Here is a 15,492-nt window from a genome sequence, read left to right as displayed (position 1 = left end):
TCCTCTCCTTGGGCTGGGCTCCCTTGGGTTTGTTCTGTCCCAGCCTGGACGTGGCAACAAGGCAGAGACAGCAAATCTGTCCTGCTGGGCAAAGCTGGAAATGGGGAGAGAGACAATCCTGCGAAAGCACCACGAGGGGAGAGACACAGAGCAACTCCTGACAGGGCCTTGCACAGGGAAAACCCCGATCCGAGCTGGGAATGGGGCAGGGACAAAACATCCGAGCTGGGAATGGGGCAGGGACACAACATCTGAGCTGGGAATGGGGCAGGGACACAACATCCGAGCTGGGAATGGGGCAGGGACACAAAATCAGAGCTGGGAATGGGGCAGGGACATAAAATCCGAGCTGGGAATGGGGCAGGGACACAACATCTGAGCTGGGAATGGGGCAGGGACACATGGTCAGAGCTGGGAATGGGGCAGGGACACACAGAGCTGGGAATGGGGCAGGGACACAAAATCAGAGTTGGGAATGGGGCAGGGACACACAGAGCTGGGAATGGGGCAGGGACACACTTATGGGGTGGCACAGTGACCAGGAGGAGGGTGAGCGGGGAGCTGCTGTTACAGAGCCACCAGCTCTGCCCTACTCGCAGGATGCTCCATCCCACACCCAAATGTTCTATCCCAGACACAAATCCACCTGCTGAAAGCACCCCAGGCACGTGGGAATGCCACCCCAGCCACTCAGAATTCTCACCATGAAGGAAACAAACCCGGGGTCCCAGTGGCTCTGGGCAAGTTGGAAATTCATGGCGCTGCTAATGCAGCAAAGGTGACTTTGCCTGAGCTGGGCTGTCCCAGAGGCAATCCCTGCAGTGATGGGGAGTGCTTCCATCAATCTCCCTGCTGCAGATATTCCAGAGCCACCTGGACACAGTTCTGAGCTCTGGGATGAGCAGGAGCTGGGACCGGGCAGCCCCTTCCAGCCTGACCCTTCCTGGGACCCTTTCAGCTGGGATAATAATATTTGCTCAACTTATAGACAGAAATTTCCTGGGCCATTATCACAGGAAATTAAAACCCGGTTGTACATGGATCTGTGTGTTTGCAGGAGAAAAATAATCACAAATATTTAACCAATTAAAAAAGAAATTTCTTGGGATGATGGCACTGGGACACATTTGGAACAGATGGAACTCTTCAACATTAAAGGGAAATCAGAGGAATCTGTGATGTGTGTGTGCCACATCCTCCCCGTGTCCCCTGTCACTTAACCACCATGGTGAGGATTTATTGTTGTCTGCTCTGGGCTGCAGTCAGTCTGGGCTCTTCAATTAAAATAAATGTTTAAAATAAACCTTTAGCACCACTGGAGTGGCCACGGAACGCAGGAGATTCCGGGAGATTGGCAGAACTGAAAATTGTCCATTTAAAGGAAGTGTCCCTTGAGAGTGCCAGCCCCGGGCAGGAGGTTTGTTAAAATCTGGTGACTAATTGCAATTAATAAGGCGAGGGGAGCTGTGGTAACTCCTCCCTCTGTCTGCAGGCAAACAGCAGCTAGGTGTTCTGGAATCGAGGGGAAATCAAGGGGAAGCAGAGAGGAATCAGCACCAACCTCTGAGGGAACAACAGGCAGAACCCGTGGGGACCTGGGAGGTTTCTGGTTTCATGTTTCACTGAACAAAGCCCTGGTTTTGGGAAGGCACTGCTGCACACAGGAGTGATGCTCGTGGCTCTGATGGGGTCCAAACCCTTGTGCTGAGCTGCAAAAATGAGTTTGGGTCTGCAGCAGCCAGAGGTGGACGGAACTGTGGTGCCAAGGCAATGACTGTGGTGCCAAGGCAGTAACTGTGGTGCCAAGGTATAGATATTTTTAATTGACTTAAAGAGAAAAGAGAGATTTCTACTAAGCTAAGCTTGGGAAAAAGTCTAAAAAAAAAAGTAATTTATTATCTCTCTTTCTCTTGATATTGTTTATAAATATGTTTTACTACCATGTACTATTCATAGTACGCCAAGAGTGTAAAAAGCTTTCACTTTAATCATATTTCACTTTAGCAATCCTAATTATAAAATAAAACCACTACTTGTTAAGAAAGGTTCATTCTTTACCTTCTAATGGCAAAACCTCATTATTCCTGTCCCTACCTCAACAGCAGCACCAAGCAGCAACTGTGGTGCCAAGGCCCGAAGAGAAGCCCCGTGCCAGGCTGGTGAGGAGGAAAAGTTCTTTTTCCATTTGCTGGTCGCTCCCAGCTCTGGGATTTTGCAGCTTTCCTGCAGGCACATCGCATTTCCCTTGTGCCTTGCTCTCTCTGGCTGATTTACTGCCCCCACGACCGTCTGGCCACCGAGCTTGGCTCGTCTGGCTCCAGCTGGCTGCTGCCCCTTGGAGAGCTTCCCTCAGTCCTGTCCCTGTCCCCAGCCCTGTCCCCCGACCCTTCCCACCCCTCTCAGAGCTGGGGAAGGATGGCCCAGGGGCTGGGATGGATGGGCTGTGCTCCAAAATCCTCCTGGACCCCTCTCAGAGCTGGGGAAGGATGGATCAGGGGCTGGGATGGATGGGCTGTGCTCCAAAATCCTCCTGGACCCCTCTCAGAGCTGGGGAAGGATGGATCAGGGGCTGGGATGGATGGGCTGTGCTCCAAAATCCTCCTGGACCCCTCTCAGAGCTGGGGAAGGATGGATCAGGGGCTGGGATGGATGGGCTGTGCTCCAAAAACCTCCTGGACCTGGCACAAACCCAGCCCAGACTCTGATTCACACGAGGCCTCCAGGAGCTCCTCTCCCTGAGCTGATCACATGAAAAAAGAAGGAATTAAGTCTCCAATTAATCTTCCCCTCTCCTTGCCGAGGCTCTCCTGTGCTGCTGAACTGATCCACAGCAGGGAGAGGGAAGCAAGCTGGGAGAAGAGGCAGCACAGATGTTTTGCCTAAACATCAGCAAGAAGACAAAGAGGGAAAAAGTCCAGGTTGTGACTAAAACATTTTTATTTTAAGTTGATTTTTTAGTAGCTATTAGGAGTTATTTTATAAGGATCAACACAACTGACATTCATCTGTGACCTCAAAATTAAAGTTGGTCCTAAGGTTTGGCCAGCCCAAGCCCAGGTGAGGGGGAAGGAAGGTCAGTGGTGCCTGAGAGAACACCGAGATGTGATGCCCAGAGAAGGGCAGAAAGTTTGGCCAAAAAACCAAACACTGCTGCCAGCGTGGGTGTGAAAATGGAGCTGAGCCCCTCAGCTGAAATCACAGAGCATCTCCTGTCCCTTCCCAGCCCAGGGCCTGGGCAGGGACACAGTCACGGGTTATTCTCAGTGAATCAATCGGGGACAGTGGCTTTGCTCTGCTGCTTGGCTGTCAAAGGCAATGAAAAGGGATTTATAGGAAATATAGACTGGGCTGCTGTCAGCTGGCTTAATGAGGTTACACAAGTGCAGATGGATTCAGCAGGCCTGGCTCTCCATGGGGATGGAGAGGTGCTGCCAGTGCCATGGGATGAGGGAGTGGAATTCATCTGAGCCTGCAGGGCTCAGTGTCTCCTCACACGGATTCGATTTCTTTGATCTTTGTCGAGAGCGAGGATCGATTTTATTAAAAATGATGCAGAGCAAAAGCCCTTTTTCTCATTTGCTGCAGCTGCATCCAACCAGGCTGTGTGAAAACAGCTCCCTGATCCCTGGGAAGTATCCTGCTGGAGCTTTGCTTTTGGTATTTGTATCAGTTTGGGCTGGATTAGCCAGAAACCCATGAACAACATTTTCTTTCCCCGCTCTTGGATTACCCTGGATAATCTGAATGTTTTCAAACTGAGAAATAAAGTGACCAAGACAATGAAATAATGACCCACAAGCCTGAGAGCCGAGCTCTGCCATGGGGATGGCTGCTGTTTAATTATTTTGCAGATGTAAAGAGTATTTTCTTTATTTAATGACCTCTGTGTGCCAAGCAAGAGGAAGGACTTGTGCTTTGAGCTGGGAATGAAAAGAAGCCTCCCAGAAGAGCTGCCAGCAATTCCTCCCCTCCCAAGAGCCAGCATCCCCATGCAGCTGGGTGAAGAGTTCTCCCTCCTGCCTACACAGCCAGGTAAACGTGGGCTGGCAATTAAAGTCCGGATTTCAAACTCTAAACGAGTTTGCCTTTGATTGCCGTGCGTCAGTCGCAGAGCAAATCATGTTTATTCATGACTCTGCCTCCCAACCCGCCCGGCTCAGGGGGAGCTGATGCTCCCTCCACATCCAGAGGAGCTCCTGATCCCTGGTCAGCAGCCTGGGATTCCTGTGGGCAGCTGAGAGCAGCCAGCCTGTGTGACACCGCAGAGATTCCTGGGTGGAGCAGCCTGGAGGGTTCCCTGCCCTTGGCAAGGGGTGCAGTTGGAAATATTTAAGGCCCTTCCATCCCAAACCCTTCTGGGATTCCATATTTCACACAACACCTTCTCTGGGCCCCTCATCCCCAGGCTGTGGAGCGTGGGACCCACAGAAGGGATGCAGATCCTCCTGCCCTCCACACTCAATCCCCCTTCCTCTGAAGGGGAATGTTCCCACAAGTGCCCAGCCCCAGGTGTTCCCAAAGCCCAGCCCCAGGTGTTCCCAAAGCCCAGCCCAGCAGACCTGGACGTTTGCTCTTGGTTATAAACATGTGGTGGAACAGAAACCTGCACAATTGAATAACCCCAGGCTCTCTTTCCCAGGCAATTTCCTTTCGCAGGCTGCTGAAACAACTGCTTGTGGAAATTACTCAGGGCAGCCATGGGAAATCAGAGCCTGGACTGATCACAGCTTTGTCTTTCATTCATATTTATGTATCTGGCTTCATTTCCTCGGCTGTTTTTCCATGTGTGTGTTTGTACCAAGGCCTGGACACCCCAGTTAAGTAGTTTTCCACACCAAATCTCATGTGGGTGGGCAGAGCCTTGCCTTGCACTGATTTTTTTTGCTCTGCTGCTCTCTGCACGTGGGGATGCACATCTTGACACTAAAACAACATTCACCTGCTCCCAACACAGAGGACAGGGTGAGATCCATGGGTTTGTCCAATATTCCTTTAGAGATGGTGTCAAACAAAAAATAAAACCAGTTTGTGTCACAGGCTGAGCTGTGCCTCACTCACTGCGTTGGGAATATTGGAAATGGAACATTCTCAAGTGGCTGAAAACCTTCTCCACCTCAAGAGCATTCACCAGGTGGAGTAACATCCTGCAAGCTTTGCCAAGAGTTTTCAGAGATCCCTTATTTCACACAAATCTTAATTGTCAGAACATTTCTGAGCCATGGAAGTCAACAGTGGCTCCCACTGGCAGGTTTAATTCTGGTCTTGGTGCAGCCACAGAGTCTGCCCCTTGTGAGGGGATGAAGGAGCACCTGGGAAGATTTTTCCCCTAAACAAACCTTAATCCTGATTCTCATTTGTGAAATATTTGGTGTTTTGTGTGTAGGTCTGACGCAGCCCTTCACACCTGTACATCATTCTCAAGCAGTACCCAGCAGAAAATCCACATTCTGCTCCATTTAGTTGCTACTTTGGAGATCCAAAAGACACGTTTGGGTTTTGGGTTATTTTTTTTGGTGCAGGCTTGAATCCTAATCCTTATTCTCCCAAGATCCACAGAGCCCATAATAAGGAGATATCACGTCTTATCCTCAAAAAATCAGGAAGAGATTTATCACTGCGAGGTTTCTGAGCTGTCTGGTAGCACCTGGAGAGATTTAGGGAAGATTTAATGTGTTGTGACACAGAGAGCCCCAGTCCTGGGCTGGGAGAATCCTGAGAGCACAACCCAAGGTGAAGCAGTGGACTGAGACTCGATCTGGGCAGTCCCCGAAAAGTCCTCTAAAAACCTCCCATGCCTTATTTTAATAACACACAAAAAAGTTATAATTTCTGTCATTTGAATTTCAAATCCAACAGAAAGATCTACCTGATGCTTCTATTTTAAAATGCAATTCTTTCTTCTCTTTTCTTTTCAACTCCTTTGCAGAACCAAACATCATGTTTCATCTCCAAGCACTGAGATTAAAAAAAGCCAAAACAATTAGTGGGGAGCTGATGAAGGTGACAGGGTCATAATTAGTGCTGTTCCTCTCCAGCATGTGTTTATCATGCTAACAGAACAAGTCACTCACAGTGCTGGAGTCATGAGCTGCAGGAGCACACATGCCTTGTGCAGCTCTCGCACTGCTGGGGCTGTTCTGCAGGGGAGAGAAAGCCCAGATTTAATGTTTTAAAGCCAGTTAGAGAGGTAAATAAACACAAATGGTTTGGATTCTGCTGGTGGCTGAGTTAAACTGACATTGCACAGCTTCAAAATTGCCTCTGTTTGGCGTTTTGAGGGTGGTCCCCGCCAGGATGGGAGCAGTCCTGGTGATAATTCTGGGATGTTGCAGAAGGAAATGGGTTTGTAGCACCAGAGACTCTGCAGCACGGTGAGCACAGAGAGCAGGGGATGCTGGAGGCAAATCCCTCAGACTGGGGGAAATCTGTGTAATTAATCACTTTTAAAGAACCCTGTGTAAATCCCTCCTTTCCACCCTCCCCACTCAAACACTGGGTGCTCCTCGCAGGATTTTGCAGGGAGTTGAATCATCTCCCTAAAACAATTTTGTCTTCCTGTATCCACAGCTGAAAATGAGCAGCAATTACCTGGGGAGGACGTCCCTGTGAGAGTCCCTTGCTAATTAGGCCTTAAGTGATTAGTTCCCTTCCCATCCTGCCCTAAATCTCTGCATTTTTTCCCCTGGTGTTGGAAAGCCAACTGGAGAAAAAGAAACAATCAGCAACTATTACTCGAGGACAGGCAAACAAAATGTCCAGCAGGAGCAGAGCAAGTGGGAAAAGGGAATTGTGGAAGCTGTGGAATGAACTTTCTACGGAACGTAAGGTCTCGCTCTGAAACAGGATTAAAAATGGGATGGTTTTGAAGAGATAACAACATCTGTGCTCCAAGATACATCAACCCTCCACTGAGAGGCCAAAGGAAAGCTCTCCCTGCTTTACAATCCTGCAGTTCAGGACAAACTGACAAACTGACAAACCCGAGAACCACACAGCACTTCCCACGGCTAAATCCTTGCTTTTGCCTTTTTGCATTTGTTTGGCAGAAATCTGCAGGAGAACAACCCGAGCCATCAGAAATGGCTTTAAACCAGCCCGGCTCCATCTGCCCCGCCGCAGGACGGCTCCACACCTCAATCAGAACAAACCCAGCGCCGTGACCGCCTTAAGGAGCGGGTCTGCTGTCCCTGCTGGCTTACCATGAACGAAAGGCACTGCTCTAGAGCCCTGATCTGAGAGGAAAGTGCCTCACTGAGCCCGCTGGCTGCTGCCTCCCAAACCCACAGAGCCCAGCATTTGCACTGCTCAGCCTTACGGGGATTTCTGAGCCCAGCATGTGAGAGTCCCTGTTCGGGCGCCAAATTACGCTTTTTCTCTCCAAGCCAGACTCTCAGAGATAAGCATTACACCCTTGGTAGCTCAGCTGCCTCAGGTGGCTTAAAAGAAGCAGGATGGCTCCTGTGACAGTGTTGGAAACAAAAAGTTTTAATAAAAGGCAAAAGAAAAAAGCACTTTACACAGAAAAACCGAGTCAGGGCAAGAGGTTTTTGCCCCTGCTAAAACATTCAAAAAAGCGATTATTTCGTTTGTTCTCTTCTTTTTCTAGTGAATTGCTTAGGTGGGACTTTTTGGCTTCTGTTCAATTGGCTATCCTTAAGTTTGAGCTGAAGTCCCCAAGGCCCTATGAGGTGTCTTTTAACCAAATGGAGGAGAGAAATTTCTGGGTTTTTTCCTTTTTAAGGGGACAAAGGCTAACTTGTTTATTCCTTCAACAGGGGGCACATTCCTACAGCAGCATTTGTGCTGCTCAGCCTTACTGGGATTTCTGAGCCCAGCATTTGTGCTGCTCAGCCTTACAAGGATTTCTTGCTGCAATATGTGGGCAGATTTTAGTGCAAGGAAAGTGGGAATGGGGCATCTCATCTCCCAGCAAATTATGGCAGAGCTGGGGCACCCCCTGCTCCTCCCTCCCTGCCTGGTGTTTGCATGGGGTTGTTTGGAACAGGAGCAGAAGATGCTCCAGGTTCTCCCTCGGTGCAGGAGCAGAGGATGCTCCACTCGGGGCAGGACATGGTGCTGGGCCATTTCAGAGCTGCTCCCGGCCAGGAACAGGCAGATCATGCTGGCTTTGCTGGCAACAGCCCTTTGTCTGCCCCTTGTTTGTTCTTCTGTTTCTGTCACCTGCCACGCTGGGAATGCTCTTTGGAAATCACATTGGAATGGGGATCAATACTGGGATCGATGGGGCTGTCTGACAGCCAGGGTGGGCTCAGGGTGGCAGGACAGAAGCAAGCAGGGGTGGGGGTTTGGTGAATGAAGTGGGACACCAGGCAGCAGAAGAGGTGACAGACAGGGAAAACGCCTGGATACATCCTGCAAAAGCATCTCCTGCTTCCCGAATTCTGGCCCAGCAGCCAGACAAGAGCCGTGCCAAGTCCCACGGCTTTGCCACCAGCTCCTAAAGACAGAGCTCTCCTGTCTCTTGGTTCAATAAACAGCAGCCTGTTATCATACTTATTTGCTGATGGAATCTGAATTACAAGCAAGCTGCGATCTGCAGAATGGCTCTGTGGAATTAGCAGCTCAATCCCGCTCTTTTTTAATAAGGTTTCTGATTGCAGCAGTGATACATCCTGCAGGCTCCGCGGGTAAGCCTGAAATGAATTCAAAATAAAAGGAAAAGACGAGAGTGGAGATAATCTCCAAGTGTTAATTTGCCTTTTAAACCCGATTTACCAACTCCTGAAACAGCCCTTTGCTGGCAATGGAGGAATTAGTGAGTTGGAACGCTCTTGAGAAGGTTTTTTCCCTAAATAAGCTGGGTTTACATTTTTAACTGGGAGTTCTGGCAGAACTGGGGGACAAGCCAGGTCTGGGGGCTGTTGGAGCCCCGAAGTCAGCTGCTGTCCCCTGGGCAGAACCTGCTCATCAGGCATTCAGCGCTGACCTTTCCTGCTTTTATTGGAGAGGGCTGAGCGGCTCCTCCAGGAGGGCAGCGCGGGCTCGTGGCAGCAGGAGAGCTCTGGGCAAACACACGTGGGGCTCCTCCTGAACTTTGCACAGATTCCCAGAGGAGTGCCTGTGCCAGGGATGAGCATCCTGGCCCTGTAACCCCTTCGGGGATGCCCAAGCAAGAAGAAAACGCTGTAAATCCAACCCCATCCCCTTTTCCCAGTGGTTGTTGGGAGGAGATTTCCTCTGAAAAAGGCCCTTCAAACACAGATCCACAATATGTAGCTTTTCTCTTCTCAAGGATGAAATCGGTGGTAAGAAAGGCACAATTTGTGGAATTTGCTTTGAATTTCCCACCCTCAGATCCTGAGCACAGAATTTTTTCCCCAGGCTACATTAGCACAGCAAAATGCCCCATGGATAAAAAGCCACCCCAATTCCAAGGAGAGGAGCTAACAAGAGAGAAAGAAGTGCCAAGTTCACCTTCCTGCGTGTGACAATTCAAAGATGTAATTTCCATGACAGTTTTTCTCTCTAATTAGAAGCGTAATTAAAAATTACACTTGAAGAAAAAAAAAAAAAAGGCTGTTTGCATTTTCCCCCTCCTCACCCATTTAAGGGAACAAAATCCTTTGAGGATTGGTCGAAAAGGAAGATTGAGTCCTTTGGAAACAGAGCGAGTTGAACACTTGGAAATTCAGTTCTCACTGAGCCCACGGTGGGTGGGAAGGCAGTGGATTGACATTAGCTCCGTGTCAAGCCCTGCCCTTGTTTGCCTTTTTCCTCCTGCTCCCCTATTTATTGCCCAGAATTACCCAGCTCACAGGGTAATTTCCTCTCAGAGCACAGCCGTCATTAGACACTCAAGAACTCAACGGTGAGGGCATAAAAGTGCAGGGATTGAGGCAATTTCTGCTGCTCTTTGGCAATTTTGGAGGTTCAGGATGCTGAACCCGCCTGGGTTGGTGTCAGTGATGAATGCAGGGAGGTTATGGGCAGAAACACATGCAGGGCACCTGGAATGGAGCTGAAATAAAAACCTGCACTGCAGGTAAATGTCTAAAGTCGAGGAATTTGAATTTTCAAACCTAGCCTTCCTTCTTCCTGCGCAAAACCATAACGATGAAACACCCCTGATGAGATGCTTTAGAATTTTTATTGATTTCTGCCTCTGATGTGATGGTTTTACCAACAAACGTGCGAGCCAAGGATGGAAAACTCAGACTTCTGGCAATAAAAGAGCCCATGAACGTTCACCCTTTCACGGGAGCAGCCCCATTTCTGTGATGACAGGCAGAGCTTCAGAACACTCAGCTAATTACACGGTGAGGGTAATTATTGGTATAAAACCGACGTTAAAGGCAGATGAAAAGTGCTGGTGTCGTTTTTAAGGCAAAGAGTTACAGGGCTCAGAAATGTCAAGTCAAAATTTCGGTTTGAAACACAATTCCAAGCCTTTTTTTGCGTGTGTGGTTTTTAATCTAATGGCAAGCTGGAGACCTGCACTCAGAAAAATCACATTTCCAGAGGAAAGCTCTCAGGTTTTATGGATCCTGTTCCTTCTTCACAAGGGCACATCCAGATCACCCCTCTGGCACCAGAGCTCTGTTTTAAGGGAGGTTTTTTGGAATTACTTGGTTTTGTGTGGATTTACCAGCTCTACTTGGAGCAGTCTGGGCCAGTGCACGGCGTCCCTGCTAGTGGCAAATTGGAACGAGATGATTTTTAAGGTGCTCCCCAACCAAAATCATTCTGAGATTCCACATTCTTATGAAATCCTGCCTGTCCCAGTTCCTGCTCAGCCACACAGGTGGGTCAGGGCTGCCTGTGCCTTCAGCAGGCTGACAGCAGCGCAGAGAGAACTCTCTATATTAATGTAAATTACACTTAATTAGTAAAAGACTGTAAACTTTTGCTATAGGCAAAGAGATACAAGATGGGATGCAACCACACACACCAGGGCCATCTGCTGAGAGCCAGCCCTGCTCTAAAGACTCTGATGCCTTGATTATGCAAATCAGGGCGATTATTCCATCCTCAAGACTGCGGCAAGATAATTACCCAGCAATAAATCACTGCAACTCGAGCGGCTGCAAATGAATTTGAAGCTTTATCGCCATAATTGCAATTGGATGGCGGTTATGAAGTGAGCAGCAGAGAGGACATCAGGCCCCAGAGATCCCTCCCTGCTGCTTGGGAGTGGAATTGGAATGGTTTGGCTTTGCTCAGCCTGACAGGAGGCTGCAGAGGGGGTTCACCATCAGCACTATCACTCAGCTCCTCTATAAATACAATTTTCACCTGCCCACTAGGCTGGTTTCTGCCTGGCTCAGGCTCTCAGGAGGACTGAAGCGAAGCTTATGGAGGGAATAGCAGGGTTTCACCAAGTCCTGCTTTTGTGCAAATTATCAGCATTTGAGAGGGAAAACTCAGCCTGGCACCTAAACCTGGTTTGGTGGTGACTCTTACCTGGCTGGAGTTCTCCAGGTTCCTGAGCATGAGAAAGTAAACTCAGATAAAATCTGAAAATTAAGCAAAGCACAGCTCCTGCAAAGGGCTCTACAGAACAGAGGGAAAATCCCCAAGGCACATTTTACAATAAAAGTTAAATACTCTTATTTTTGGCTGCTTCAGGCTGAGTTTTCTTTGGAAAAAGCCACATTCTGAGTGAGAAGGAGCCCGTCTGGAATTCTCTCCATTCCTCATTCCCTGTGTCACCGGTGCCTGTGGCGCTCCAACAAACCAGACAACGTTTCCTCCGAGGTTAATTTAATTTATGTTCAAACATAATCAATTATATGGATTTAGGACAGACATTTTAGGTGATAAAGGATGAGATCAATTACAAATACGTTTACAAAGGAGGGAAATACCTGATGGTTTGGGAAATTTAGAGATATTGAAAGTATTTGACGTCTATATTAACTCAAAGCCCTAAATGGGCTGGGCTTGTTTACATTGCTGCAGTCTTATTACAGGGTGAATTTTACCAGCTGTCTTGCTGAGCAGTCATTTAGCCTTAAACTATAGTTAAAACTGTCATGGTTTTAAGCAAATTATATTGCGTAAAGTAATTATTTCCCGAACTGCAAAGAGGATCCAGGTAGCTCGTGAATCTCATTTCTGAAAAAGAGCTAGGAAAGCGCCCTCCGTGTGAGTGTCGTGGACTGGGGAAGGGTTTTGTGCTCCAGAAAAGGCCGAGTCAGCTCCATGGGGTGAGCTGAGCACATCTGGCAGGAAGGGAAGAGATTCCTGCTCAAGCAGCCTGCGCCTTCAACGCCTTGACCACTGATCCCAAAATACCCAGGCGGAGCTGGTTGCCTTCCCAAAGTGCTCCTGCAGCAATAAACATTAATCCTGGTGATTAACACACAGGCTTTGGGCTGGCTGTGGGTGAGAGAAAGCGGCAAAGAAGTGTTTTTGGGGAAATAAGGGACAGCAGCTAAGGGCTGGGCAGGGTAAAGAGGAAGATCCTTCATGTTTGATATGGCAGCAGTGTGCAGAGTCGTCACAGAACCCCAAAAATGCCCTTTTCAACCCATACTCCCTGTGTGCAGCAGGCAAATTCCCTCAGAGAACCCCAAAAATGCCCTTTCCAACCCATTTTCAGGGTGTGCACCAGGCAAATTCCCTCAGAGAACTCCATAAATGCCCTTTCCAACCCATATTCATGGTGTGCAGCAAATTCCCTCAGACAACCCCAAAAATGCCCTTTGCGGCCCAAATTCCCCATGTGCAGCAGGCAGATTCCCCCAGAGAACCCAAAAACACCCTTTGCAGGCCAAATTCTCCATGTACAGCAGGCAGATTCCCTCAGAACACCACAAAAATGCCCTTTGCGGCCCAAATTCCCCGTGTGCAGCAGAAAATCCCCTCAGAGAACCCCAAAATGCCCTTTGCAGCCCAAATTCCATGTGCAGCAGGCAAATTCCCTCAGAGAACCCCAAAATGCCCTTTCCAACCCATATTCATGGTGTGCAGCAGTCAAATTCCCTCACAGAACCCCAAAATGCCCTTTTCAGCCCAAATTCCCCATGTGCATCAGGAAAATTCCCTCAGAGAACCCAAAAACACCCTTTGCAGGCCAAATTCATGGTGTGCACCAGGCAAATTGCCTCAGAGCACCCCAAAAATGGTCTTTGCAGCACCAATTCATGGTGTGCATCAGGCAAATTCCCTCAGAGAACCCCAAAATTCCCTTTGCACCCGAATTCCCCATGTGGAGCAGGCAGCTGCCAGCGGGGAAGGGCCCAGAGCTGGGGTGTGCCGAATTCTTTGCTGTAATCTATTCAAAGCTTTGTCTCGCAGCCTCTCACAGCAGACTGTGGCCCGTGGGTGGCTGTCCCTGGGGTTTTCACTCTTCCCCAGCAAGTGCAGCTCTCCTGCCTCATTGAGAAGCCGCCTTTCCCCGGGTTCTGAGCCTCCCCAGCTCCCGAATTTCCTCCCAGGCAGTGTTTGGTGTTTCCCTCCCACTCTGGGGATGTGTGTGTGTGGCACCGTGAAGGGCCCATCTGCTCCCCTCCTCTCTGCTCTTTTCCATCTCACAGCAAAACGAAGATTCCAGCTCAGGAAAGTCCCCTCCTGAGGGTGGGGCTGGAATTTGGGATTTGTGCTGCCCAAAAAATCCGGCAGTTCAATCCCCATCAGCGCAGCAGTGCAAACCACCACTGGCTGTCCAGAGGGGCCACCACAGCAGCCCAGAATGATGTGGATTAGGGATTTTGAATGCTATTTAAATGCATTTTTTCCCCCTCAGCGAGCCAGGCAGGTTATTTAATGCAGATCCTTCTGAAATCCCAGCATGACAGAGGCACAATGAGGCAAAATTCCCAGAGGGCTCTGGATCTGAGAAAGGGCAGGAGTCAGCTCTGGGCTGGGTGTTTGGCTGTGAGATGTGACAAGAGTGGCTTTGATCATCTTTCAAAGTGTTGTCAGCCCCCCCTGGGCCTTGGGGAGGAGAAATCACAGCTGGGGCATTGATCAGCACCAGAGATCTGTCAGCACCAGCCTCAAAAACAAACAGAAAACGCAATGTACCTGCACAAGGTGACATTGCCACCTCCCCTGGGACCAGGCAGAGGAGCAGGACAAACCCTCCAGTGCTGTGGGGACTCGGTCCTGCTGAAATATCCCCATTCCCTCAGAGCCAGGAGCACCCCGAAGGCAGTGGGGGGCCCTTGCATCACCGAGCAATCACAATTAACTCTAATTGCACATCTTCACTGGCTCCCGAGCTTTGCAAGAATAGCAAGGAGGCAAGAAAGGAAAAACAGCTCAGAAAAGGCAGAAGAGAGGCTCTTGCAACACAGGTGAATTTCGGCAAGCTGATTGCCAACACTCAAGGTTCCCAAGGGCCTTTGTTAGCAGAGAGAAAGCACCAGACAAAGAGATGGAGAGAACAGAAGACTCAGCTCCTTCTGCCTTTTAAATTTACCCAGTTAGAACCCAAAACTTGGGACCCTCAGGTATTTGGGGACCATCACAGCCAGACATTTCTCTGCTTCCCTGGTGAGACACAGCTCTGACAACACCTGAGCAGCCCCACGGGTGCTGGAACAGCGAGGAGCTGGATTTTCTTAAGTTTAATCAGAATTAATAACCTGCACTCAGCCAGGTGCTTTGAAATCCTCCTCCTCTTGTCCTTATCTGTCCTGCAAAATATTGAATTTGGGGAGAGGAGCTGTGGGTGAGAAACAAAGGCCCTGCCACGGAATCCCTTGTTCAGCAGCACGTCTTTCATCCCTGTCCACAAGAAGGAAATGAAGAGTTCTTCAGGCTCCAAAAAGCTGCTGTGAGGATGCTCTGCCAGCCTGGTGTGCACACCCTCAGCACGGACACGTCTCAGGGACTCTGCTCCGAGCCTGGCTTTGCTCTCCAGAGAGCTCAGCCAGTGCTGCTGTGAACACCAGCAGAGCAAATCTCCTTCTGTCTGAATGTACACAGGGAGAATTTCCCCACTCAGGTCCTGTGGGGATTGCCCAGGCCAATTCAGAGGATAAAAGCAGCCCTGAGAAATGACTATCAAATATGCATCAACTCCACGCCCACGACAATGCAAAACTCTGCCCTAACTTCAAGCTAAGACAGAGAAAAGGCCAAAATGTGGCTAATGCTTCCCAGGAAAACAGTGGCATGGGTAGGTCAGATCCATTTTCCAGCCCTCCCTCTCAGATTAGAACTTTCTGGTGATTGCTTTTGGGAAAAAAAAAATATTTTGAGCCCACTGTTGACATTATTGATTGATGGGAGCAACAGCATTCTCCTGGCCCATCCTGGGGAATATGCAAGGAGAGGAGAATTCATTTCCTTCCCAGAGATATCAATACCCATCTTGGCTTCTGAAGAAATCTCACACCAAGACTATTGATTTCCTGCACTTGGAATGAACTGCTTCAGTCAGCTCCAGAGCTGGGTGAAGAGATTGGGCTGGGGCTCAAACTCACTGGGAATGCACTGGGAATGCACTGGGAATGCACTGGGAATGAACTGGGAATGAAATGGGAATGAACTGGGAATGTACTAGGAATGCACTGGGAATTC

Source organism: Lonchura striata, chromosome 23 (assembly GCF_046129695.1).
Source record: "Lonchura striata isolate bLonStr1 chromosome 23, bLonStr1.mat, whole genome shotgun sequence".
Classification (NCBI taxonomy): domain Eukaryota; kingdom Metazoa; phylum Chordata; class Aves; order Passeriformes; family Estrildidae; genus Lonchura; species Lonchura striata.
The sequence above is the reverse complement of the archived record's forward strand: the minus strand, read 5'-3'. Positions refer to the sequence as shown.